Genomic DNA, 5,000 nt, shown 5'->3' with positions numbered 1-5,000 from the left:
CCCCAAACACAAGGGCTTACTCTGTGCAGCAGCTGTGTGTCCCCAGTGGGTAGGTGTAGCTCAGTATTTTCTTTTGTTTCACTTTTATTAGCCACTCACTTTTGATTCATTTTGTGCATCATCCTGGCTGGTCCCTGAGAATGAATCATTTCCACAAGGGGGTCTGGGTGCTTGTTTGTTTATAGGAGGTGCTGGTTTTTTTTTTAAAGTCTAGTAGTAGGGTATTAAAAAAAAAAAGAAGAAGAAGGGTGCCAGGGAAATGAACTTTCAAGGATCCTGTGCAGATGACTGGAGTGGCTGGGAGCAGCCTGAGCATCCCATGGATATTATGGATGACTTTGGCAAGCTGTAGCAATCCTATTGATTTTTCATTTCTGAATCTACAGAGCTGTGGAAAAAAACCCAAAAGATAAAAAAAAAAAAAATGTCTGCTTCTTGTCAGCTGCCTGTCATGCTTTGATACAGGCATTAAATATTCCTTCCTCTCTCCTTTTTTGGTGTGTGTGTGTGTGTGTGTATATATATATATATATATATATTTGTGTGTGTATACAGTATGTCACTATGTGTGTATTATATATATGTATATATACATACATACTGTACATACATTTATTTAGTTACCGTAGTTATTTTTTTTTGGGGGGGGGGGGGGCTGTTACTTGTAGTTTTTGTTCCAAATACCAGCTCAGTAGGATTTAGCACTGGTTTGTGAGGTTACAGGGGGGTGGGGGGTGGGGGTGAGGGTAGGTAGAAGGGGGGGAAGATGGTAGGAAGGGGTGGGGGGGTAGGGGAGAAGAAAGCCAAAACATTATTTTGCAATAATGTTCAGTTAGGACATGTGGAATGGAAAAGGATTTCATTTTATGGCCTGTTGCCATCCTTTATTTGATGACTGATTGATTGCCTGTCATCCGGCTGTCTTTGATCTATTCATTCCCGATGAACATCAATAAATCACTTGCCATGGTAACGCCAGGCTCCGTGACGTCACATGTGCCCCTGTGCAGTTGAGGTTTTGGGTGCAGGCTGCCAGGCTGCAGTCTCCATGTGGGTTCATAGAACATGGGTGGCATTTATCCATAGCTGGGTCTATCAGCATAGTCACTAAAATCTCAGGTATGCTGCTAATCTTTTTATACTTGCATTTTGATTGCATCAGATACATGATAATAATAACACTGGGAAAAAAGTGTGTGTTTTTTTTTTTAATTCTCCAGAGTAATAGTATAATGTGCATTTAATTAAGGACAACAACACTGTTATGTCATGTGAAAAAAAGCTACTTTTTAATTTTTTTATTTTACACAGTAAAATGAATGTAAACAGGCTTCTTTGGAGCAGTGTTTCAGAAAAAAAATAATATGTAGAAAGCACTATAATATATTCAAATATTATATATTTCTGTATGTTTTAAACAATAGTATTACATATTTCTTCTTGTGCATCTCATAAGTTTAAATATCAGCAGGAGATTTTCTTTTTCTAACTGTATCTATGTGTGTTGTGCATTTAAAAATATATATGTATTGGGTATGGTTGTATCAGCCTAAACTTTTATGCCATAAATACAGAGATATCTGCAACTGGAAAACAATGGTCTGCAGTGAGTTTTAAGGCCTCTGTTGTCCAAAAAGATTTGCATCCGCAGTGTGTATACAAATAGAAAAGTGAATGGATACTTTAGGCAGTATTTGATGATTTGGATGTAAATAGATTTTACTAAATGAAATGACATTGAAAAGAATATAATGTACTGTCTGGTTTTAATTGAATAATCCTACATTATTTGTGCAAACATTACAGTAAGATCTAAACGGTTCAATTTAGTATTTAATCATTGCTTTATACACGGCAACATCTAATGTAAAAAAAGGAACTATATTTTATTAAAAAAATAAATCAAGATCCATTTTTTGCAGACAAGTTGAAATAAAAGGCTCAAAGAGCAAGTTTGGGTTTAGCAGCGTCTCCTCACAGTTGCCTGTAGGGAACTATTACATTGGACTTTGTTCAAAGGATTGTTACTTTGCTGAACACACATTCTTGAGGCGTTGCAGATGACGATGTATCATCATAACTGGTTTTATTTAGGCAGTGTTCTGTACCTGCCATTTGTTAAATGAGTTTTCTATGGTCGACATTGTGCTGCTGTGCTTTGTAGTATTACAAAACAGAAGGGCTGATCAGGAATGTGCAACCATTTTATTTTTACAGTTAAGAAATAGCAGGTTAGTTAAGTAGCATTCATTAGATAGGGAAAAAAAAGAACTTGACTGCAGTACTAATAGGAGATGGAAGAATGGTTTTGCTCTATCAAAATGACCCGTCAAAACGACTTTGTTTCATATTTGATTTAATTGTCTCTCTCCTGACAGGCACATTCATCAATAGCTTAATGGTCAATCAGAAGTTGGCAGAGTGAGTGCTTCCAGTCTTTCCCATCCACTGGCTTTTGCTTTACTCTATCAGAATGCCTGTGCCTAATGGATATGGGGAGACATCGAATGACTGAATGGCTACTTATTTAAGTAGAGTGAAAAAAAACCATTTATACTGTTGATGGGAAATGAGTGAGATGTGTGTGTTTTATTTATTTTTTCAAGTAACTCCTAATTCCCCCCTTTATTTTGGCCTTCACAGCTGCAAGTTTTAGGGTTCATGGTAGCTTTTGTGTCGTACTCAGAGCGATGACAAATTGATTGCTTTGTACTGATTGGTTACTCAGGAAATCCCTTCCCCAGCAACCTTGAGACATTTTCCCCCCCCCCAAACTGAAAGGTCCACTCAGCCGTAAAAAAAGAAAAGTTGTTTTGCCAGCTTCATTAGTGTTCACCTAATTAGCTGTAAACCTGATGGATTCCTGACAGCTTTCATGATTGGAGATGACAGGCTCCACGCAGTGTCATCGAGCAGAATTAGGTTTGCAGCTAGTTTGATGTAATCAAGTTGATATTACACAGTCCTGGTTGCCTTTAGTTGTGCATTAACTCAATTTTCTGCTGCAGGTGACAAATGGGCTTTGGTACCTGGATAATCATTTCATAGGAATTAGGGCCCTTTTAATGGTCTGGAGGAGAAGACCAGCAACAAAAGAACTCTCGGCAGAACAAACCTTGTAGACTTAAGAGACAGGTGCACAAATTCTTTATGCCAAGCTCAAGTGTTAATACTACACTGCAGAAGCATAAACCTATTTCTCATCATCCATTATTCTTTTAAAGTAGAAGTATTTTCTGTTTACTGGAAAGGTATGGACAGCAAATATCAGTGACACATTTAGTAATAATACTGTAAGACGCACCATGCTTTTTTTTATCGGCGTGCAAATGGCCACGGGGATTGCCACTTCAACAATTCCATTATGAAACAAGACAACAAAATAAGGTGCTTAGCTAAAGAATTGCATATTGATATTGGTGTATATAAGCCGTGCAGACCACACAGGTCTGTAGAAAGAACTTATGTGGTTTCGACAGCTCTATCTGCCGTGGTCTTGTAAAGTATCTTGCAACCTGCAGAGAGAATCCAATTAAATTCGGGACCATTACAGCTGCTAGAACCCTACACCACTAAACCTAAAATGAAGCGTCCGCTTACAATATTGGAAAACGGAGAGGCACCATTTTAATGGAAACCAGCCTGGGCCACAAAGACTGTAATTGTGGTGTTTTGGTTTTATTTTAATGCAGAAAATATATATATATATTTTCCTGTAGTATAAAGCGAGTGGATTGTGGAACAGCACATTGTGTGCGTGCTGCACAATATGTATTTCCAATCTTCTTTCTTTTCACACCTATACATTTTATTTTGTTCCCATTTATAATTGCCAGAACCTCTTTATTACAGTGATTTGGAAGAAGAAGAAAAAGAAAAAATAAACTTTTAAAATAGATACATTTAATAGTCCTCTGGAAAATCAAATATGGCAAATAATGCGTGTACATTTAGTAGAGTTTGGGGAGTTGAATAGATTAATATCTTATGGATATTTTGTGTGCATGTTGACGTTCAACGTGTCCTGCAGATGTATAGAGAAATTAAAATACCTTTTGATGTAAAGGTACTCACCGTGTCACCCTGTGGTACTCCATTTGCCTTCCAAGCTGCCACATATTTCTCTGTTGGACTGAGATGCTCCCTAGTAGCAAGCTGACAACATGATTCGTTATGGCTATCCTTGGCTTCTTTTCTGCAAAGAATAGGGAACAATACGACAGAAAATAACCTAAATGTAAGCGTGGCTGAACGATTCCACTGAGTATCCTGCTAGAAAACAGATATTTTCAGAACCAGCTGCCATTGTTCCCATTAGCTTGACAGCTGTCAATTAGGGCTTCAGCGTTCTCCATCGTTACAGTTTATTGCGTGCGGTTGATGTTGTCATTTTGCTCTCTGTTTTTGCCTTGAGCACTTTCATGAGCAGGAGTGAAATAGTCAATAACTGATGTATCAGCAGTTATTTCTTAAATTGGCTCACAAGTCTGCCTTTTCTTCTTTTCTCCTAAAGATTGTTCTGTACAATGATTAGAATGTATAGTGACTGTAGTGTGCTTATGGGAAATACAGTGCAGCCAGGCTGAGTTAGCGGGTCAGAGTGGTTCCTTAGTGCTGTTTTTAGGATTAGTATAAACTGGAAAAGATCACTTTCTGGATAAAGTGCATAATATATCTTGAGTTGCATGTACACCCACTCGTAACTATGACATGGCTGTTATTGTATTTCAAAAAGGCCATGCGAGTATTAGAAACCGTTCACTTTACGGGAAAGAAACACCATAATTAGCTTACGGCTAACCTTTTACATTAACCACAGTAAGTGGCCTTCTCCTACAGGAGCCCACGTTTCACTGTAATGCCATGAACATCACACAATTAACCCCCGCCCAGCGGCTGCAGTCTTCCATGACCCTTGGTATATACTCCGCGTCACCAGCTCAGCTGTTAAAGAATAATCCCACGGTGTAATGGGTATTCTTTACATTAGATCTTTTGGA

The 5,000-nt window shown here is 38.1% G+C and overlaps 1 protein-coding gene across 3 annotated transcripts in view; it reads left to right on the top strand.

Annotated features, from left to right (window-relative positions):
- Positions 1-5,000, top strand: part of TSHZ3 (teashirt zinc finger homeobox 3) — an 83,124-nt gene that overhangs the window by 5,584 nt on the left and 72,540 nt on the right. The window contains exon 1 of one of the 3 annotated variants that reach the window (XM_075576327.1): positions 1,017-1,119. The exons of the other annotated variants lie outside the window; for them this stretch is intronic. The gene's annotated coding sequence lies outside the window, so the exon portion shown is untranslated. Of the gene's footprint in view, positions 1-1,016; positions 1,120-5,000 lie in introns of those variants that run through there. 3 annotated transcript variants of the gene reach the window in all.

Source organism: Ascaphus truei, chromosome 19, assembly GCF_040206685.1.
Source record: "Ascaphus truei isolate aAscTru1 chromosome 19, aAscTru1.hap1, whole genome shotgun sequence".
In the NCBI taxonomy this organism is placed as follows: domain Eukaryota; kingdom Metazoa; phylum Chordata; class Amphibia; order Anura; family Ascaphidae; genus Ascaphus; species Ascaphus truei.
The sequence above is the reverse complement of the archived record's forward strand: the minus strand, read 5'-3'. Positions and strand labels throughout refer to the sequence as shown.